The sequence below is a fragment of the Lepeophtheirus salmonis genome, chromosome 2, assembly GCF_016086655.4.
Source record: "Lepeophtheirus salmonis chromosome 2, UVic_Lsal_1.4, whole genome shotgun sequence".
NCBI classification, from domain to species: domain Eukaryota; kingdom Metazoa; phylum Arthropoda; class Copepoda; order Siphonostomatoida; family Caligidae; genus Lepeophtheirus; species Lepeophtheirus salmonis.
The window spans coordinates 19,546,457-19,571,043 of NC_052132.2; the positions used below are offsets into that span (position 1 = coordinate 19,546,457).

At 28.8% G+C, this 24,587-nt stretch overlaps 1 long non-coding RNA gene and 1 pseudogene across 1 annotated transcript in view; both read right to left on the bottom strand.

The window, feature by feature from the left end:
* Window positions 1-314: 314 nt before the first annotated feature.
* The window catches only part of LOC121132161 (uncharacterized), a 35,247-nt gene continuing 10,974 nt past the window's right edge, over window positions 315-24,587 (bottom strand). The window contains exon 6 of the long non-coding RNA XR_011784384.1: window positions 315-468. This is a non-coding gene — a long non-coding RNA (uncharacterized lncRNA). The remainder of the gene's footprint in view (window positions 469-24,587) is intronic.
* LOC121132259 (transcription initiation factor TFIID subunit 9-like) lies at window positions 2,266-3,001 on the bottom strand (annotated as a pseudogene).

A 24,587-nucleotide genomic window follows, 5' to 3' on the forward strand; every position in this document is an offset into this window, starting at 1 on the left:
CTTTTAAAAATTACATATCCTAATGACTCATAATTTTCTGGTTCCAATCATAGCTTATAAACGGTGTCGGAAACACTGACATGCCCTTATAATTTTTTCAGCGTGACTTGATTTCCGCTCCCGCTAGATGGATGCCTTAATTAAGTAACGGTCGTATTGGAGAGTAGCATTGTCCTTTTCCTTAAGGATGACTCATTAATAATAGTGATACGGATTCAATCTGTTGATTAGGGGAGTTGTTAAAAAAAATGGAAATATAATCGAATATACTTTATAGGCTGTGTGTTAAGTTAACATACGTTTTTTCTTCTTTTCTTGATACAAAGACTAACTTCAAAGCAAATACGCTCCATAGATCAAGTTTTAACTAAACAAGCTCTTTAACTTTCTTTTCAGGCATTTGGGTCTCCAGAAGAGCATCAACCTGAGATCCTTTGGCTTCTTGCAGCACCATTTAAAATCAATTTTCTACAGAAAATAAAACAAAAATAAAGTTTAGTACATTTAGTTTATTTCATTTGTATATCTCAACCTCGTATCACTTTAAAAAAAAAAACACATTTCTTGTAATCCACCATTTTTTATCTTGTAGCCATTATTACTTTAAGTTATTGATTTATGTCATTTCAGTACTTTTATACCATATGTGATCTGCATTTTAAAAATAACAGAACAAATTCTACATTTTCACTAGAAAATAAACAATTATCATTAAATGGTCCATTAGAGACACACTACCGTACAAGTTGTAACCCATTCAATGTTAAATAAAATATAAAAATGAGAGTGTAAGATTTAAAATATCCATAAATTTTTTTATGTTTGAATACTTCTGTGTTTGACATCTTTGAATGAGTCAAAATTTGTTCTTAACGTGACAAAAAAAAATGACTAATGGAAAAATTAAAATCATTTCTATTTTGAAGAGAAATAAAAAAAAAAGAAAACATATCATTATTTTTTAACTTTCTAGAAAGGTTTATTTTAGCTACTAATATAGAAACTTCAGAAATAATTTTATAATAATATTCACAACATAGTAAATTGCTTAAATTTTGAAGTTAATAAAACTAAGAAATTTTATTAAATCAGCTGTATCACACAGCTGAATCTGCGTCTGTGCCTTTATGGTATGAGTGCTTATAGGCAACTGATGACTGACATTTAAAAAAAAATTGGTTATAGATACTTAAGTATCATCATTTTTCTTAAAAGATTGGGTAAAATTGCTTAAAATGGCGCGTTTCCTACGCTCTCACACATCACCAGAAGGACCACAATAAACTTTAAAGTGAGAGATGGGTAGTTTCATCAAAATAATGTTAGATGACAATACTACCGCGCAACTTTCTATTGTTTTTGTTTTTCAAAAAGTGAAGATAGCCAATGATCCCGTCCCCGACTCTTAGTCATAGCGCCTATGGGCATACGTCATTAGTAAATTCGGTATGTACATTAACGAAATATTTTATGCTTAAAGAGGTTTTTTGTAATTAGGGTCATTTCAAAATTACAATCAGGTTTTATATACTCTAGTATAGTCGAGCTCAATGTCCAATTATTTGTCACTAATTACTTTAAAAAATAATAGCTCAAAACTTATCGTTTGGTAAAATTTAAAAGTGATCATTCCTATATTATACTTGGAAAAGTAATTAATTTTCTTTATGAGCATGTTTTACCATTGTTTTAATGAAACTTACTAAAATTGATTTAAGATATTTAGCATAATCAATAATCCGGTTTCAGTACTATGAAATTCAAAACAACTCTGGAAAGGCCAAAACTGTGACTCTGAGTTGCGGGTTTGACCTAAAATACCTTATATATGGATGGGTTTACAAAAAATGTAAGAACCGTATTTAAAAAAAAAATATCCTGTGACGAGTTCCGTTTAAGACAATCTTAAATTTATTTGAGTCATTTTGAATAGGAACCAAATAATAAAACCGAGAATAATTATAAAATATTACTTTTCTCAGTTCTAGCACCGCGAACCATAAATCATACCATATTCGGCCCTGACAATGAGAACCGAAAAATATTGGAAATTACCCATTTTTTAAATAACTGAAACTTCCCAAATCAACAATAAGGATCCAAAAACCATCATCACATGAACAACAACCTCTAGTCGACTCCTAGTCAATTTGTTGACCGTAAACACGATTAAATTTGAAAAGGGAACTTAAGAATAGAATGATAAAAAAATTATTTTTCTCGGTTTTAACTCTGAAAACTATGCAAATTACTTTTATCTTTTACATCATCTTTTTTCTTTTACTTGAGTTGACAAAAAGTTGAGTAGAGGAATTGCCCAAATTGAACTCCTCGTGCTATTTATATCTTAAAAAAGGAGCAAAAGCGCCAGAGGTGTAATATTTAGAATTGAAGGATATCCCTTTAGACATTTTTGAGCCAACTCCACTTCAATAAGCCTTGGGTTTTGCTTACACTTAAGCCTGTAATTACAGGGAGTAATACAATGTCTTTCGGGTGGTAATTTCATTGCACCTGAAGACAACTTGGGTACTGGTAGAGAGACAGCGTTCTTATGCGTATGATAAGTCTCAAATAAAACGTCTCTAGAGGATAGAGTCGTAAAGTTTTGACTCGTTAAAAGATTATCAGCAAGTCTCACGTCTTAAGCATCGATCAATTTGTTTTTAGCATGAGATGAAAGAGACTTGGAGTCATCCAAGATGGATGCAATATAACGGTCAGATAATTCGAGAAAAGTTGATTTAGAGCATGGGTGTCATATTCTGCCACGCCCATATTACCGAAAATTGTGCCCATGACTTGAGCATCTGGGGGCAAGTAATCTTTCACCATTTTTAATATGAATGTGTCGCTAGGGTTTAATTTTGAGTAGTTTAAGTCGTGGGGTTTGAGAGCGGAAAAGTACAAAAACAAGGGTTTACTGTTTTCCTGGGATGCCATGTGATACATCAAGCTGTTGACAATTTTTTCCATTTTCTTTATCTTGGGCAGCGTACGTCTTAAACTAGAGACAAATTAATTAGGTTAAAGACTATATTATTATGTAAAGTTTCATTTTTAATAAAGTAAAAAAAATGAATTAGTTTTGACCTACATAATATGTTGGATGTTCTATACATTGGAATGCTCGTAGAATAAATTTTATTTTACTCTAATCAAGTGATATGAATGATTGTTTAAAGATGTTAATAATATTAATGAGTATAATATGTAGCTTACGTTATGAGTAAAGAAGGGATGGGATGCCTAAAGAAAAACTAAGTAGACCGATTAGAAAAGAATACAGGATATGCGTGTGGGATACTATGTACGATGGGTATATCTTAAATATCTGGAAGGCCTTCAAGCCCCAAAAAGAAGCCATAGTGACCATCAAAGCTAAGTTAAAATTTTTAAAATAGACTCTTATTTCACAGTTCACTAAGTTTCATCCTCATAACTCCAAAAGTTATTCAATGAGTGTGCAGACAATAAATATATTTTATTAGTTTGTGAATTAAATACAAAATCTAGAAATGATTATAATGTTCAACACCAAAAATGTATGAAGAAATAAATATGCTTAACTTAGTAGCGTTTGATCCCTTGATTCCAAATATGAGCTTAATTTTTCTCTATTAGCCACATTGTCTTAGGAAAAAGGCTTTCCGTTAATTATATATATATATATATACTCTATATCTTTATCAGTTTGAGATCAAGTCATCGTCATATTTTAAGAATAAAGCTCTTTTTTGAATTCATCTTATACGAAAAGTCCAATTTAGGCTATAGAAAAGAAAAGGAAAAGAGAGAGAGGCCGTAAAAATTAAAAAGTGTCAAAATAAATGATCTTGAGAGTAGAATCCCAAATCTGGGTTCGTTGTTCATCAATGAGCAAGTATTTATTTATAATGTGAACTACTCTCGTACTATTTCGTTCATGTATATACAAAAAACAAGTTTTATTTTTTTGGAAAATATGATCCAGGATTTGAATGGAAACAATTAGTATATATTTAAAGGTAATATTCTTTCTGTATTTTCAATTAATATACTTTTTTTTTTTGCTCTTAAATTATAAAGTAGACAGTTGATGTTTCAATGAATAGTACCACAAATAAATATATCTTCTGCCTTCTACTTATGTTCTATATAACTATATAAAGGTGTTTCTCTATGTATTATTTATTAAAAGGATGTAATGTATGTAAATAATTATTAGATTTAGTTTGTTTTTTTGTTTTGTTTTTGTGTGTATCATGATTAATCAGTCAGAGAGTTTTTTTTTTTCAAAGTTAAGTAAAGAAATGACGTTGATATATAGCTCACGTTGCTAAGTTGATAGTTTGTTGTCATATTCTTAGAAATAATATATCCATCTATCTATCATTAGTCGTTGAGAATTGTGTACCTTGTTAAGAAAATGAAACATATGCAAGAAATACTTGTTGTTTCAGAAAATGTATTTTATTTTAGAAACTTGTTCATTATACAAGTACTTTATGTTTTATTTTTGAAAGACTCCTTCCTTAACACGATACCCTACAAGATGTGTCAACCTCTGATACTTGATGTTTATTACGTAGGAAATTTTTTTCACGTTTGTATGATTGTATTATATTTGAAATGTAGTATTTCAGTTAACATGCTGAAAAATAGTATTTTCTCTGCAAAAAGGGCAAAAATGTTATTCTTCGATATTACTATAAAATTATAACAATCCTACTTTATTTATCAGACACTGTGCGTGCAAGTCAGTATTGCTCCTTGAGCCCTTGAAAAATCCCTTGTTTTTTTAATTTTAAAATTTATTCATTGTGCGATAATATACATATTTAATACGTATAATTTTTTTTTATGATCCATAACAAAAAAGTTTTATTCATACGAAAACTTTTGAGTGCCAAATGGGAGGGGATTTTCTACAACTTTTGCAACTTCTTATCTATCTCAATTTTTGTTTTGAGCGATTCCCTTATTAAATGGTACTCCAGGAAATGTAGAAGCAGCTAGTAGTGTCAATAGTTTAGTCTCCTGTTAAAAAACGTGCCAAAACTCATTCACTCGTAGTTTTGCCGTTTATAAATTGTGGCTTTCTTCTAATTTTTTTGGGAATACATTAGGTACAAAAAAATTCTTTTAAAATCATTTATATGAACGACATATATATGACCTATCAACCTTTATCTATACAGGATTAACTTATGACTTAAACGTGATCAAAAACCAATGACGCGCACTGCACATGTTCTATAGTTAATTCAATCATTCATGAACTTATTGCATTAGTATGTATATTTTGGTTCGAATTTAAATAATGATGTTGGCTTGATATATATGGAGAAAGAGAGTTTAATATCCTTGAGGAAATCTTAAAGTTTGAAATGAGTATAATTAAAACAAAATATGACAATTTCCCTTTGCAAAAAACAAAAATTATAAATAGAATCTTTTAAACTGCACCAATTTTATACTCTAATTATATTTTATGAAATATTTTGCTATAAAAAAACAACTAATAATTTGTCTGTACATAATTTAAAATGTTTAATGAGTTATAAATTCTTTAATTCATAGTTTATTCTTAATAAAATTTATGTTTATATAGCATATATCATAGGTATTATACTTACATATATATATATATATATATCAGTTTCATATACTAAATTATATATTTTAATCCATCTAAGAATAGTACCGGGGAACAGTTTTTATTTTTGCTCAATTACTTCAAGCTGATGTGACTTAGATTCTCCAAAATTAAAGACAACATACTTAATATATCTTCTATTGTTCCAATCTATTTAAAAGCTATACTAGTCTCTATGTTTTTCCTTAAAATTTCCAGATGTTACAACTCTTCTCATTGTCAGCGACGGTTACAACAAGTAAAGCATATCAATTTGTGAGAGAAATTTAATTAATATTTTCTTGATGGATGAATAAATACCTAGACTATTTATAATGTTAAATTATAATTATAGATTAAGATATATACTACAGGTTACTGTTCCAATAAATTTAATTTAAAAATACTCTTAGGGAAAAAAACATCCTTGATGTGAAGTATAGTTATATAAATAATGTTAAAAAGGTTAAATGATGATTAAATACATTATTTCCAAAATACAAAGGGATAATATATGGAATGAAGAATAAACTCGTGCCTGTTCCACCAAGGCTGGAGTGTTAATACACTGTGTGGAAACTTGAAAATATCTTGTCATTCTCAAATTATACATTGAACACAAAAAATATTAATCATTTTCTGATACATAGCCAATGTTAAATTGGTTTATTCTATTTGACCGCCATTGGGCTCACAGATGGCGACAAGCCTCTTGCAAAAAGAGTTGCTGTTATTGCAAATGTAGTTTGGGTACATGGCAGCCCACACATCGTGGACGGAAGCATTCATGGCTTCAACGTTCGGATGATGCATGCTACAGGCCCTCCTCTCGATGTTCGAGCAGAAAAGAAAGTCTAGAGGATTGTATGGGGGCCACGTTCTCTTGGCAAAGATAGAGATGTTGTCAGCTAAGAAGGTCTGAATAACTTTTGCGGTGTGAGCGGGGGCCCGTCTTGCTGAAAGACGACATTGCCGTTGGGAAATTTGGCTGTACCCAGGGAAGGATATATGTCCTGAAAACGTAGAGTTACAGGGGTGCCATGAGTCTGTAATTCTCCAGGAATCAAATCAGGGGCGTTCATGTGGGCATCTGCATTAATTTTAGGCTTTTATAAAGAACCTTTCTTCCTCTTTATGGTCTCATTGTGGCTTCTTATTATGATCTTAGATGGTCTTACGGGCCATTCCTGTCAGGCTAGCAATCTCTGTTGGAGTGTGACCCACACGAAAAAGAGTTGATGCCCTAAGCTTTGAATCTCGCTGCAATGACATTCCTCGTACGATTTTAAACATTCAAACAGCAACAGGTACTTGGGATACTAACTATAAATTACAAACAGTTCTAATTTTCCCACACATAACTTCTCAAATCAATATTATGAAAGTGGTTAAGTTTCATGTTTTTATTCAGTACTTTGAGTATAGAGGAGATATTCTAAAAGCCGTCTCTGTCCACTTGCAGATTAAACGTACATTAATGGGCCAAGGAAATGTTTCTTTTGTGTTGTAAATTGAGGTATTTTATATTACAGATACATCTATTAGTATCTAGTGATAGCAAAAATATCAATATTTGAAATGGCATGAGACTAACAGCAATATTATAAAAATGATGCTTCTCAAAATAAACAATTTTACATAATAAAAATAAATATTTGTGTCCAATATCTCGAAGAAAAGTTGACAAAAATTAATAATTTTTTTCACATAATAATTTACATTTTATTATGTAATTATTTTATGGTTGTAGTATCTTTTTCAAGAAAACAGGACTGTTGTTGGAACTGTCTCCGCTCCTCTCCCCTTAGAACTCTTTGAACTATAAAGTAGAATATTTAGCTTAGGAAACTGATATATATATATATATATTAGACTGTACCAAAATCACCAAAGTTGAGAATTTGGTATTGCCGGATATTTCTTATTTTGCACTTTATTTCCTCTAAACAAGAAAATAATAATCAAACGTTCAAAAAAATGGTCCTTCATGGACGCGTTTCGATTTTTATATGTGTAAAAAAAAATTTAAAAGGTGTTGATGTTAAAACATATATTTTGATACAATATTTTAGCAATATTTCTCTTACTTGCCCCAAGGGATGAGTATTTTAGTTTCAAACATGCTGCCAATAAATAAATAATCTATTTTTGTACTGCGTATGACTCGTATCTTTACTACTCAATTACCATTTTTTTTTTTTGTTTTAACAAATGTGAAATATATTAAGCATACTTTTATGTTGATTTGTTTTTATTTAAGCCTATTTTTATTTTTAAATTCCATAAGTTTAATATTTTTCTTCTATAATTAATATTTAATTCTTTTTTTCCTTTTTCGATAACCTTTGTAATAAGAAACCATGAATCAATAATTGCTTCTAATTTTTCTTAATATTATTAATAGGGAAAATTTAACACAAGTTTAATTTTCACTGATATAGCTGAAGATTGGTTCCTTCCTATACTGTAAGTTCACAACTTTGTGTGTGGCTTGATATTTTGAGAAGTCTAAGCGGTGAAGAGATATAACTTATCAGTTAATTTAATTATCTATCTTCTTGCTCAGAGATTAATAGTAAAGATAGTAAAGGATTCTCAGAGTGCACAGGCCACACGCCTTTCTCCACAAATTTCATGGCAATACTTAATACTTTTTTTCAAAGTGCATCTTTTTGATTAAATTAATTGTATTTGGTGGACCGGTTAAAATATTTAAATGTACATAAATTTCGAACCACAAATGGAAGTAAAAATACATAATGAACTCGATTATAACACACAACTTTTTTTTTTATCTCCAGCCAACCCATACTTTGAGATGTAGATTTGTACTAAACGACTTGCCAATATGAGACATTTTTAAGAAATTACTCATCTTTCTTTTAATAAAATAATCATTTTTGTAATCCTGTAAGGATAAAATTGATCATTGGACGAATCATAAACGACACTTTCAGACATTTCACACAGGGGAAAAGTTGTGCTTATTCTTCTGAATTTATAAATAAATCGGAAGTCATGAACGTTACCACAAATAATTTTCCAAGTTTTGTCCTATTTATAATATATATTTATAAAAAGCATGATAAAGTTAATATATATTATTTAAATAATCAAGGACACCTGAAATAGAGTTAGCTCAACTTTTGATACTATCGAGCTCAATTATTATGTGACATAGCTGTAATTTATTGGTATGAAATTCTCACACTATTCGACGAAGTCTATAGAACAAAAGCTTTCTCTATTAGTTGCACTCTGAGCATGCTTAATTTCTAGTTCTAAGCAAGAAGATAGCAATTCGGGAATTCAAAAATAAAGGACATACGAGATGGGAGGGATTTGGAAGATAACAATCTACGTCCATACTGTTCACCTAACCTCAATCAGAATGATACTTCAATTATTAATATAAAGAATTTGAGCAACGCTACTGAGCCTTTAATCACGGTAGTCATTCCTCAAAGTTAATTGATTAGTTTTATCGAAAAAAAAAAAATCATAATGAATGAAAAATATCTAACTTGTAGAATAAAATTAAAATATGCTTGAATGAAAACAAATTAATGTTATAAATAAAGAAATAATAAATAAAAGATTACATTTAAAAAAATTTAATTAATAGTTCATGTTGTCAAGATATAAAATAGGTAAAATAGGGTGTCTTATTTAGCGTAAATGAACAATAAACGTATATTTAATAATAATATATTAGACACATGCTATATAAAAAAAGAGATTTCAGTAGTAAAAATGAAGATAAATGTCTAAATAAATGCGTGTTATAAGCGGTACCAAAAGAGAATATTTATTTATTGTCAGCATTTTTGGAACTAAAATACTCATCCGTCGGGAAAGTTAAAGAAAGATTGCTATTATACTGTTTCGAAATATATGTTTTATCTATAATACTTAAAAAAATAAAAATTATATATATGGATTCAAATAGACAATTTTAAAGAAACAACATCCTAATTTTCTTTTTTTCGACATTTAACAGATTTTCAAATCAAAACGCATCCATGAAGGACCCCATTTCTAGGACATTTGAAGTTATTTTCTTGTTCAAAGGAATAAAATGGAAAATAAAAAAATTCCCAACTTTTTCATTAGGGTACACCCTAATATATATACCTGATGATATATACATAAATTTTAGTAAGAATAAGCTATAAAATAATATTAAAGAATGTTTAACTCATTAAACATTTAAAAGTATGTACATAAAAATTTTTAATTGTTTTTTTTTAAAGCAAAACATTTTAGAAGAGTTATAAAAATGAATATAAAAATATGGTACATTTCAAAAGATAGGATTTATAATTTTTGTTATTTTGCAAAGGGAAATGGTTACATTTTGTTTTTATTACACTCATTTCAAACTTTAAGATTTATTCAAGGATATCAAAGTATTTTACTCCATAAATGTAGGAAACAGCATTATTTAAATTAACACCAAAATATACATACTAATACAATAGTCATTTGAATGACAGTACTTTTTTTATAGATATACCCTTACAAGAATGTAAAAAAAACCTTTCATGATGTATTGATAATTAAGTACATGTAAAATGATAAATATTATACTTAGGGAGGGGAATTTTGTGGAGAAAAATATAAAATTTTGCAATTAAAAAAGAAACAAAATTTTCTACTGTTGGTTTAAAAAATTTTTTTATTATTAATAAATCGTTGTATTGTTAACATCTCTCTTTGAAAGAGGATTACATAGAAATTCATAACATAAAAATAATACATATTTATATACATTATTTATAACAATATATATATTTATTTGATCCATTAACTTAAAAGGTATCATATTTTATGTATGACAATTAATTGGCTCAAAAGTTATTTCAAATTTATTATCAATGGATCCGTAAATTTAAAATAAATGATCATTTTTTCCAGCGTTAAAAACGTATTCCCTTAGCGCAAAAAATGATAAAAACAAGTGTTTTTATTTTTGAAAAATTAAATTTTAGAGGTATTTTACGGAGAAAATAATTGAATTTTTTGTATACACATCAGCAACAAAATCCATTTAATTATTTAATATTTAAAACATATCATTATGGTTCCAAAAATTCAAAAATTTCGATTTCAAAAAAAAAAAAAAATTAAGTACAACTCTTTTGTCCTTAGAAATAAACAAATAGTTTAAAATTAAAAAAATAATTATTATGGAACGACGTAGTTCAATGGGTAATGGGATAGGGAGAAAAGATTCTTTGAACACCGCGTGTGTAAGTTCGGTCTCGGTCGTTTCTAGAGAAAGAAATATACAATATACGTAAATTATATGGATTTCAAAGAAGATTCATAGTTCAGATGGAGTAATTGTAATACTATAATGTTTACTAATACTTAATTAATGTAACTCCATCTAGCCAATTAAAGGAACATTAAAATATTATTTATTACCATATACCTAGAAGATTTACATCTTTATAGTAGTATTTCATTTTTTTCTATTCTTTCTAACTAAAAAAATCCTATAATATGCAGTTGATGTGATGATGTATTTTCGTTATGTTATAACACTCACACCTTCTTCTCGTGCTCTACAAAAATACTATCTCTAATCATACATAGACTTTCTGTGAGGCATATTTTAGTTAACATATATTTTTCTTACAAATTAATATCACTAAAAATTATCATCACATTATGTACTTAAAGTAATATTTATTATTGTCTAAACTATTCATTTTATTTTATTTTTGTGTATTTTTGGTTCAATATTTATTTATATATGTACATAAACATTTTCTGAAAGGAACCATTAATAATATAACTGTCATTGCAAAAGTTTGAGGGATCTCCAGCTATATTTAGCCTAGTTAAGGCCATTTTATTTTGGAAAAAGCTGTATTTTATGGTCAAAATCCTGCGTTTTTAGGTTTTTTGTACTATACTAAAAATAACCCCTTTTAATGGTCATCCTTTTTGTTTAAGAATTATCACTTTAAATAGGTTTAAATTTTGATATTATTTTATGTGTAAAACCCCGAGAGATAAACACTTGTATGCACAATGGATTAAATTATCACAGGGAAATACTTTATTATATCGTTACAAGTATGGGAAAGTTCCTTTTTAAACCTTTAAATACTCGTTGATGTGAAAATGTCGTAGGAGGTGAAGTTAGTGTTTGCTGAGGTTTTTTTCATTATTTTGAGTTTTTTTTAGATAAAAGCACGGGGAAATACACTTCCTTCTATTCTTTAGGACATCCTTTTATGACTTATATAAGACAGAGGATGATCACCTCACTTAGGAAAACTAAAAAGGACCCAACACTCGTCAACTTGTTCTCAAAGGCGATAAGGATACCAAAAACTCCAAAAATTAACCTTCTTACCTGACAATTTTAGTAGGACTTTACTAGGTAAACGCGACTCTGTAATTAGTATTCTGTAATCACATTGCAAAGAAAATCCAAGAGTGGATCCAAGCCAACATGCACTTCTCGGTAAAGGACTCATGGCCGCCGAAGATCTCAACTCCATAAATTATTCTATCTAGGTGCAAGTGGAGTCCAAGGCCTACAGGAGACGCCACGACGGCACTCGCACCATGAATCCCTCTGTCAACCAGGCATAGGTAGGAATTACTTCAATTTTAATCTTTAAATCTACTCTGAGGCCAACAAGGACGTACACTTACAATTTCCCAACAAATCTTCCATGTTACTCGCGTTCATTCATGGGCACACACACACTTCTAAATTACTTCATACAAAAATGTTATCTCTTCGATCCTATTAAAATACTGATACCGGCATTGAAAAAAAAAATATATAACTCTCTCGGGCTCGTCAATAGTTATATATTTTTTTTTTTACAAATCCATTCATTTAATCATAAAATGGGAAAAAATAGTAATGTAGTGTGTCAAGATAAAAATAATCTCGAATAAAAGTTAAGAAAAGGAAAAAATCATCCCCCTCTTCCAAAATTTACTTTATATATACTCGTACATATATGCCAATATTTTAAAAGCATATTTGAGGCTTTGTATACAAGTATGTGGGTTACATTAAAATACCCAAGAATTTTAAATATAGAAATTCATTATTCTGAATTTGGCCACTCACTTCGATTTTAATTACTTTATGGTAACAATCAGTCAAGGGGAATTTAAGTGCAATTTGTGCCACCTCCAAAGAGTTAATATAAATAATTTGTTAAAAAAAAATTGGCGATAATTTGCAGAAGAATACAGTGGATCCTTACAATCAATATAAACTAAAACGCGTCACTTCCCTTTAAGTTTTTGTCACCTTCATTATTTATTGAAAACGATTTGATCATTTGTTCTCAAAAAACCTATTTAAAATTCTAGGAATGGCCATATCAGCAACCAATTACATAAAAACGTCTTTTTTTAAATGTTCCTTTAATTGGCCGGGTGGAGTTGCACTGATTAATTATAAGTAGATATTATATTTGAACTATAAATCTTTTATGACGTTCAAATACATTAAGTGTATTTCGTTCTCTAGGAATGACTGAAGCGCAAACCTACGCACATTGAGTTTAAGAAAATAATTTCTTCCAATCGCGTTTTATTGCGGCATTAACCAAACATAACGCCATGTTGATGCCATAGAACTGACATATTTCTATAAAATTCAAAATATATGGAAGACGAGAGACAACCATTTTTTTCGATCCACACAATGTACAGCTATTAAAAAGTACCATTGTGCAATATAATGAATACGATTGTGAGAAAAATTAGCAATTTTTAACAACTTTTCTTAAAGAATTTGAATAAAAACTGTTTTTAATGGATAAAAATAGTATATTTAAGAAGCAATATTTAAAGAAAAATTACGTCAGTTTTGGATTACTGTTGTTGTAACTTATATCATTTGAGCTATTGATTATTTTTTTAACAATTCATATAATTTTCTTATATTTCAAAACAGTGATAAAAATTTACATGTATTGCAATTTTCATCGCATTGTTTTTTTTCTTTTTTTATTACTTTTTATAATTACACTTCTGAACAAGCATGCCTTTCAGGCAGAGTCATAAGAATAAAGGTTTGCAACTATCCCCAGTCTGAGCTTCTTGTTCTAGCATAATACACTTGGTTCTCCCTCTCATGGGTATTCACGAGCCTTTAAACTACAATTCGATACTTGGAAGAACTGGCAAGTTCAAGAAAGAGACTGTACCAACGACCATTGGTCAACTCCATTAATAAAAGAACTTGGAGCCAAGAAATTTTATAGAGAAGCTTCGTACAAGACGTTCCTTATCAAAATTACCCGGAGGGGAAAGGTTCATTGGGTCACACTCCTTTTTTTTTTAAATCTCAATAAGGTACCTGGAAAATAAAAACGTCAGACTATCTTTACAAAATCGACCAAAGATCAAGGGCCCTTTGATAATTATTGAAAGAAGAATAATGAGACTAGAATACCTTCCAAAAAAAGTTAAAATGGATTCAAAACATGAATTTTAGTAATTAATTCTCTAATCTCCGAGACAAATGGTTCAGATATATATTAGCTACGTCTTCTATTTTAACAAACAATATTCAAATCCAAGCAGAGAATGAAGTATGCCACTTCTGTAAAATAGAGTTGCAGATCTCAAATCATATATTTTCAACTTATCCTCAGATAATATAATGATTGAAGCTCTTGTTCTAAAACACTAAAAAGTTACTTTTGAGGCTTGAAATTGGCAGTATAAACTTTGCCTCTGCTCAAAGATGTCTTTAAAACATAATCTATTAATTATTAAAGTAATCCAAAGTTTTATTTACAGGAAAAAGTTAAAAACAAACCTATTCCAGACGAGCTCGACAGTCTAATTTAGAAAATAATATTGTCCTTTCACGGATTCTGAAATTATGTAAGGATGTTTCAAGGTTAGTAAACAAAGGACCTACTAAACATTTTGATTCAGAAAAATAAGAAAAATGTGACGTTAGTCCCCTCGTTATCTATGTACTTTAATGAACGAATGTCGTATTCTTCTTTTTTTTTTTTTTTTGCCTAGCTAAATTCTGTTTAATATTAAATAAATAAATAAATATTATTATTTGCTTCATTGTTTAAACATTTTAATTCTTAAAGGATATTTTAGTAAGAAGTTTCATTTATAAAAAAAACGTTTGCGGGAGAAAGTGAAGCTGTCAAGACATTTCATTTGTTAGATTATCTGCAAGCATCTATGAGAAGAAGGAAATAAAAAAAAGCCACCCTTCATATTAAGTAAGGACATTGCAAGGAATTACTTCCTTTTATATCTTCAATTCCACTTTGAGTCCAAAAATAATCTCCACTTACAACTCCGTCACAAATCCTCAGTGATTAATTTATATTGGGATCTTTCTCTTCAAGAATAAAGACCAACTAATAACAACTTTAGAAAATAAAAATAAAAAGTTTGGTCTGACAAAAGCAACAAAATTCATTGTACCATGAGATCAGATCAACCCTGTATACGAATGACATTTTTGTCGGTGGAGTGTATAAACACTCCATGGAAGTAACGGCGGGCTAAATGTCTTATAAAATATAAAAAACAATTACCTAAGACATGATTAAACGAATATCTAATATAGATATAAATTATATTAATAAAACTTTGGAAAAAAACAAAAATTGCAGTTTATCTGCAAACTTATCCACTTAGTTACTTTTTTATATATCAATAGTTTTTATCTTTACTTTATATCTATATATTAACATATATAGATATACTTTAAGTTAATGATACTGGAAATTTAATCTGATTATCTTAATAATAAATAAGTCCATGATTTTGAAAGGATGTGCTTTAGTTTAATGATACTGCAGTTTATCTATAAAGGCAATAATTTATCAAAATATGTTATTTCTAATATATTGAGATGATAAAGGCTAATTTTTGTTGTCATAGTTCAATCAATAAAATTTAAAAACGTTGACAAAATTATTTTATTTAGCCATCAATACAAAAATAAGCTGGTATGATTTTTTTTAAAGTAAGTCTGGATTACATTTTTATTCCTAAGATTGTTCTGGTATCTTGAGCCTTGAGAATAGGCACAGAATAATTCAGAAATATTTCAAGGGAATTATGAAACTTTCTTCATATACATCGAATTGAGTAAAGGATTATAAGGACGTAAACAATCTTTCTTTCAATTGTTCTATAACTTGAGTGCTTGGTCGACATAGTAACGTGCAACTCTAAGACTTCTAAGTTAAACATTTTTTTTTGTGTGAGATAATCCTATGTATATTATTAACATTTTGGGATTTTTATTTTTCCTTATTATATAATATTTTTTTTTTTTGCAATTCAGGGTTATTTTTTAAATTTTAATATCGAATAATGTTAATGCTAAATATACGACAACCAGGTAAGGTCTGACTATCGTCGTTAAGAAATGAAAGTGATTCTGAAATATATTTTCATTTGATTCTCATTTTAACAAATATAACATTCATATCATTTATTGAAATATATTAAATTAAGTTGGTAGGAAAAAGATGGAAGATATAAGACCAGGAAGACTTTTTCCTATATTACATTGATATATTTTGACCTTCTAAGTTAGGGGAAATATAAATTCATTATGACATAAAATTACAAATATAGACCGAAGCAAATCTATTCAGAAACACTTTTTTTCATTGAAGGAAAATGTATTGATTAAATCATGGAATGGTAGTACTTGGCGTAAAAGTCATATTATTAAAAATAGTTTTAAAACGAAAATTCATTTATTTAATTGCTATGGAGAACATCTAAATATTTTTCTATGAGAATGAAAATTTGCAGAGCGAATTTTTTTATCTGGGAACAACTTTTGATCAATAGAAAAATTTAGAAATGTTCAAACCATTCTACTGTATACTCTTTCCTGATTAATATATTATGTATTCAATTTTATATTTGCCTCAAACATACAGCACCATCTCTTTGATTATTTTGAACCTGTTGGTTATCATCTTATGCCTCATTACACAGGTCAACATAGAATTTTTATCAGAAATGACTTTGAGTGTAACTTAAAGCATTTTTAATGCTAATTCCAAATCTATCTGTATATTTTCTAGCACGTACAGTTTTAAGATAAAGCTAATTTTGTTTTTATAAGTTTGGTTATTTATTTTTGGTAAATCAATAAATTTGATAAATCCTACTTATATTGAAATGATATTTTAAAAAAGATCAAGAACCTCATTCCGTGTATTCTTTTTAACTTTTACAAAAGTAAATGCCGCAGAGTCCAGTTAAACAGTTCAGTAATACCGGAATGGATTGAAGAGAAAATGCGCGCACTTGCACACCTACGTTACCTATCTCACTAGTTGCAATTGTTTCCAGTTCTTTTTTTTATTACTCGTTGTGTGTTTTTTTTTTTTTTTTTTTTGATAATTGATCTGTTTATTTGGAAGGGGGGAGAAAAAGGAGTTTCATGTTCAGGTCAGTCAACATGCGGCAACATTTAAAAAATCATCCAGACAAGTTCTGTTAGGTATACGGCCAGTTAAAAAATTACGCAGTATTACATCCAATATAAAGAAAATATACAAGCTTTACTTTGGTTATCATTTAGGCAAACAAAGTAAATCATAGGCACCACATCATATCTTTTCGTGTTTTGTAATTGGATAACGGATTGACTTTGAAAAAAATCTTTAATACAATTTGCTGTACTAATGATATGGAGGGAGACAAAAAATCATTATGATGACCGTTATTTCTGTAGTGTGAACTTAATGGGATTTTCTGCAAAGAAAAAACACATGATTGGATATCCAAACATGGAGTCAGCATGTACACCCTTCCAACATGATGATTAATTTCCCATTCTAATCCCCCAGATGACCGGCTAGATTCCATCGTAGATGACATGGAAAGTATTGAAGTAGTAATTTGCATATTTGGACCATCTGCATCTACAGGTTATACTTACGAAGGTACAAATTTAGAGGCGAAACTTCTCATCCAAGAACAGTTGAATGATCTTTTCAGAGACTTGTGCATGTCTAAAGAAAAATCAGAACTTTTTGCTTCAAGACTAAAGGAAAACAATTTGAAGAACTTGTTCACGTTTGCAGAAACGGAAGTTTGAATTAACTGCATTCTATTCAGTTACTACCTTGAAATCAAAGGTCTGTTTACAGCTATGTCTTGGACTTAATATACATTCGAATATATAGATTCGTCACAGAGAAGTATGAAAGCTATCCTTCCCTATAATTGTAATAAAATGTCATCAGTTCTCATTGTTCATTCTGCCTAATTAAATGAGACATAAGACAACAACGATATACTTCTAAAAGTAATTAAATATGACATTTATCTATGAAATATATGTGGAGATCTCAAAGTTATAGGAATACTTATGGGTGTGCAATCAGGATTTAAACTTGTTTGTTTCCAATGTCTGTGCTTCTATGGAATATTACATCAAAAATGACTATCACTTTAGTGGATCCCAAAAAATCTTCTACACTTTTCCACATTATACTTGGTTTAAGGAATAATTTTGTAAAAACAATGTATAAAGTCAATTTTGAATGTTTGGAATACTTTACAATAAAATTTTCGAAGATTAGTGGAGAAAAATTGAAAGAATGAATTTTCGTTGGACCAGAAATATAGAAGGTTTTGAATTACATTGAATTTCCAAATTGTTTAAGTCCGCTGGAATAGAAGGCTTGGCTGCCTTTCAAATATATATATTTAAAATTTTCTTGGAAATAATAAGACGCTTGCGTATAAAAATGGAGTCATGAACTTACTTGATACTTACAAAGATTTTGAGCGCCGAGTATTCTTGAGAATACACTTACTACATTCCCACTTAAATTTCTTCCCAAAATCTCGTTAAAGTGATGAACAAGGAAAACAACTTCACTAAGATATTAAAATAATGGAGAATATCTACCACGGATTTTTGAATGAAAACATGAATTTGGATCGCTATTGGAGGCTGTATTGTGACAGCAAGGCAAAATATACGAATTCCCAACGTTTCTACAATATTATTTTTATGTATTCGTCTAGGAATATTCTTTTTTTTTTGTGTTAACTATATGATGCATAAAGTTTGATCTATGTCAAATAACAATCTCAAAAAAGTGATAAAATTTCAAACCACTGTTTTTCGAAAACTCTATGTGCTACGAAAAAAAAATTAGATTCCAAATCAACGAAAAAAATTAGTTAAAAAAAATACTATGAAATTTCTGTTGAGAAAAAAAAATGTTTAATTTTGTTGTAAGCACTCCTGCTAAAGCTTTGTAATTCAATTGAGTAAATAAATTTTTGAGTTTTCTATTTAATGATTTATTAAATTTATAATAAAGTAGAATGGTTTTAATTTATTATTTGTCACATAATAGAGGGATTTGGACATTAATTCAACGTCAAAATGAAAAACAAAGCAGCATTATTTGCAATAAATAAAATAAAAACTTAACAAAATGTAATTGTCCCAAATATTACTTAGTTTAGTACTTTTTTCAAAAGGACATGACTGGTAGAATAAGTTTTCTCTATTTTTCTTTGATAGAAAAATTCTGATCGAATGATTTACAGAATAATTTTATATGGAACATGAAAATATTTACTGAAAAAATGATGAATATTTATTTGTTTATCAAAAATAATTTTTCGAACTTTTTTCTTTATGTAATTTATTAGCAAACATATTTACGAGTATTTTGCTTATAGAGATATTTTTGGCCAAATATTATGTATTCATTTATTCCTCTACGAGTAAATATCATTAATTAGAAAAACGGATATGAATTTCTGTCTTCAAATAATTCAGTGTCTCTTACATTTGTATATATATAGAGAGAGGTGAAAATTGTCCAAATACACAGTAGTTTACATTTTCTATAATTTATAGGGTAGCCTACAATATATTTAGAAGTTGTATAAAGTATAACCTACCTGTATGTAATACAAAAATAAATCTCAAAAATGACATGGTTAGACTGACTATTTGAAGAACTTGGGGGGGAGGGGGGCAGATAAGGTGCCATTTTTCCTGGGATTAAATTATCTACAAACAAAGTTCTCTTATTAATTATTCCTCCCTATTTTAAAAATAAAACATAGAAGCAAGCAATATATACGGTTTATCTATATTTGTGTAAATAATGTGACTTTATTTGACCACAAGACTTCCTGTTGTTTTACCTTAAACAGTGTTTTTTTTTTTTAATTTTCCTAAACTACTATCAATATATTGAAAGATGAACTGATTGTTTGTTGCAGAGTTATAAGTGTAAGTCTTAGTCGGATTCATATTATAATTTAGGATTGATATACGTGTAATTCCTGCTTTTGTCAAATTTTCAAGATTATCATGCTCATTTTTAGGCTTTTTTTTATTTTGACATACCCGGAGGTCATGTCTTCTACAACTCTAGGGATATCTGTCAACAGATATGTCGTCTCTAAAAGTTACCTACATATACTTTTTATTACACGTGTGAGAATTTCTATAACTTTCATAGCACTATATATAAGTAATGCACATAGGAGAGAGAGATGTATGATTCATAATATGAGTGACCAGAATAGTAGTAAATTGTGGTGAGTTTAAAACCATCCTGAGATAATCTTATAAAAATATAGTAACTTTGAGAGACGATATATGTAAATATGGGTTTTCTTATTCCTTCAATATAGGAAATAATAATCAATTAGAATACCTATATCTTCCTCTTAATGACATATATTCTTTTTTTTTTTTTTTAATTTACGTTCAGCCCAATTTAAACAATTTTCATGTCCTTCCTAATGAGATTGTTCATTCACAAGTGTTATTATGTATTCAATGATATTAAATTGTGTACACAAAGACCATGTAGAGAATAAATAAACAAGAAACTTAAACTTAAGTAGGGCTCATATTATTCAATTAAAGTCTTTCATATCCTAAGGATATAATGAATATTTTCACAGATGTATTTGTGCATATATTACAAATCTAATGCTTCTATTTTTAGTTAAAAATATCTCTAATTTGTTTTGAATAGAATACAAGGGTGGTCTAAAAGTGTCCGACCTAACACAGATACAAGACATATTTTAGGAATTTTTATTTCTATTTTCGAGATTATTCTCTTTTTAAATCTAATCATTTCTCCTAGCAATATTCGCATCTCTGTAACCCGTCTAAATAGTACTTGGTGTTTTACAATAATTGTTCTGGTAGGTGATTGCTTCTTCATTTGGTAAGATCTTTGAAGTCCACTGTTTGGTCTGTATTTTTGATTCGGGCAAAGTGTATCCAAATTGCTTTTAAAGTAATTAATTGGCACCAAAACTCAGATTTATAGTGCCTAAACTTCTCCAAAAGAGCGATAATACATTTCTTCTATTTTCACAACAACTCACTCAAATGAATGTTATATAACAACTGCACGTCCAAAATGCCAGAAACTTTAGTGAGTAGCTGTCAACAGACTAGCTCATAATTAATCCTCATTTTCAGACTATCCTCGTAAATATTTTTTGACACATATATACGTGTAATTCATAAGAATTATATACACTTGAGTTTTTTTTTCACTTATAAAAACTTCAAAGGAACTAGAAGTTGTAGTTTTTAAACATCAATAGTTAAGAGTTTAAATAATGAATTTAAAAAAAGAAATATTGGCGTAAAAACTTACGATTTTTATAGGCATAGTATAACGTTAGATACACCTATAAAAACGTTGGTAATGGATTATAATAAGCTCGTGAAAGCTAAAGGTTCAAATGAGAATCTAAATATATTGATGAGTAGAGTTCTAAGCATTTGGACTAACGGTATTGTTAAAAAAAGATAGTTTTTAACTTGACACCCCTATATATTTTAATCATCTTTAGGAGGAAAACAACTTACCTGTAGATTAGCTGCATACATTCAGCTATTAGCCCTTTCAGGACTATAACGTACTTAATATAATTTTGCTTTTGTACCTATTTTGCAATTTTTTATTCAAGCATTAATGAAGAGTTTATTTTTATTTTGCAATAATTAGATGTCTATGTTTCGAGATATCTTTAGGGACGCCATTGTCCTGAATACTAAAAAAGTAAATAAATAAATATACAATTATTTTCTTAAATATAATTTTTCCAAAACCATAAATATTTTATATTTTTAAAGTAATATTTAATATATTTTCAATTTTTATTCAAAAAAATGTAAATCTATTTTATATGAACATTCATCTTGTTTAAATTTATACTTAAGGAAATACTCGGAGCTCGCAGACCCACACCAAAATTGTCATTGACCTCTCGATCAGCCAGGTGGCTGTGTATGGCATTAAAAGACAATTTGAAACACAAAAAACAGTCGCCAGAAGTCTGGGCAAAGTTGGACAGGAACAGTCATGATTATATGTGTTAAAAAACACCTTGCTAGAAATCCAGTGAGGATGGTATGGCCAAAAATATCAGTGTGAGCAAGGTTACGCTCCGAAAGACCATTAAATATGACTTGAGAGCAAAATCAAGAACAAACATAAAAAAAAGATTGAGCAAACTCCCTGCAATAACACTCAAGGATCTGTAATATCTTTGGAGTACATCATAAAGACCATATAAGCTGATTGTTCAGAAGAATACATTTCTAAGGTTCGTAAATCCTTCACAAAGAGGAAAAAAGCCATTAGTGAGGCTTTGGGAAGCCATAATGAATAAAAAATATCGATTTCAGTTATAACTACTTAATTATTAATTATTGTGCTGGAAATGCTTGTATCCCAGATAACCCCAACCAAGATTGTAATTGACCTCAAGATCAGCCAGATGGCTGACCATGCTATTAAAAAACGATTTAAACCCCAAAGAACAGTCGTTAGAAGTCTGGGCAAGGTCGGAAACGAACAGTAAGAACAAAAGCCATAATTATGCTAGACAAAAACTTGTAAGAAAACTACATCAGTAAGGTTAATGAAGTCTTCAGAAAGAGGATGAAGGCCGTTATTGAGGGTGAGGGAGGCTATATGGAATAAAAAATGACAAATTCAGTTATAATTGATTAATTTAATTTTTTGCAAGGAAATGCTCGTGATCAAGAACTTAACTTTGGTCTCACTGCCTTCAGGAGATGGTTTTTAATAAAGTTTCAAAAGCAATCTTCAGTGTAAACTTAAATATGGTATTTTATAACTGTCAATTAAATAAATAAAATAGTTTCCGGAATTTTTTCTGAACCAAAACAAAAAAAATATTCGGCTAGACTATATCAGATTTAAGTATTTTTTTATTTGTTTGTCCAACTTCTACATTTTCTCTTGTATAATAATTTCATGAAAATATGGAGTTGAATAGATAAATGAATAACTTAAATTATTGAGGCAAATTTCATGTACGACCTTTGTTCTTGGCAATCAGTGTCAAAAAAAAAAAAAAATTGAAATCCAGTAATTTAATTCCTTTGGGATTCAATTCCTTATAGATTATGTAGCAATTGACTACACAATTATCCATGATATCAAAGAATACTTAATAATAACAGCAATGATAGTAAAGCAACCTTTATTTTTTTTAAGAGAAAAGGAAAAAACCGTATAAAACCATTCTGATGAAGTACCTAACAAAATTAAGTTCACTTTCAAAAACAGAAATTAGATGATATATTCTTTATGATTCCATTTACATCATGCTGTCAATGTAAAAAATGTTTTTTTCTTAAATAAGAGGAACTTCAATTTACAGCATTATCACGCAGCCTACATTAATAACAAAATTTGCTTCCACTGATTAAACTATAGTAATTTAAATATGTATTGCTTAAATAAGAAACCTGAAGTAAAATATTTCTTAGTATTTATTCACATACTTTACCGAAACGTATTTATCCTTCATATTTTTATATTTTCGTTTCAGATTTTAACAATCAATCACCTTATTTTTTATAATCTATTTTAAGTTATGGAAAAGTATATTTTTATCACTAAGTAAGTAAGCGTGCTATATTTTTATTGAGTCGGAATATGAATCTTGAAAAACTATTTAATATCCAATACTTCATTATTTCGTTATAAAAAATTTATAAACTATTTTATTTATAGAAATATAATATTGTATAAAAAAACATATAAACTCAAAATGAATTCACACTTAGAATAAATTTAAATATTTTTATAAGCTACGCAGCATTTATATATAAATGTGTTTCTTTTTAATTATTTTGAACGTTTAATTTTAAAGAAACTATATTTTTCTACAGTATTTGTCGAGTGAAACATATTAGCTCAAGTTATTATAACTCAATCTCAACCCCCCAACATGGTGGTCCAGAATTACATTCCCATCAAATAAAAATATATTCGGCTTCTTGTTATTCAGAAATTTAGTACTCTGTTGCTTCTTTCAGCAAAATCCAAGATTTCTCTTCCCAAGTGTTTCTTCTTTGATTGAAAGCAAGCCCAAGGAATATTTTAAACTCACTAGAAGAATACTACTTGAATTTATGTTTATTACAAATCTGAGATTTAAAATGCTTGCCGTGCAAATTATTCAAAAAATTGTTTTGAATCTTTTCCATGATCCTTGATACCATAGGATACAAAACCAAATTATTTTATCATGTACTTATTTATGTTTTATTTCAATGCCTGGATGAATAATCTCTGCAAATAAAAGTAGACCCATGTGATAATTTGCGAAAAATGTTCATAGTATTTTTTTCAGATGTTTTCCATTATCGGAGTACCTGCAGGGTTTTCCATAGATGACCATAAGAAATTTGCAACCATGACGAAATTTAGAAGTTTTTTCTCACAAAAAAACTGCTTTAAAAGACAGTTTTCAAGAGTTCATGTCTTTATCATTTGTTTTGTTTGATCGAACAAAGACACCCAATGAGATCAAATTGATCATGAACTTGTGCATTAGTATAAAGAGATTAATTGCTGTAAAAGTGTAGAAGAGGAAGAAATAAAAAAGAAGTACAGATTAAAAACTTCGAACTTCAAAC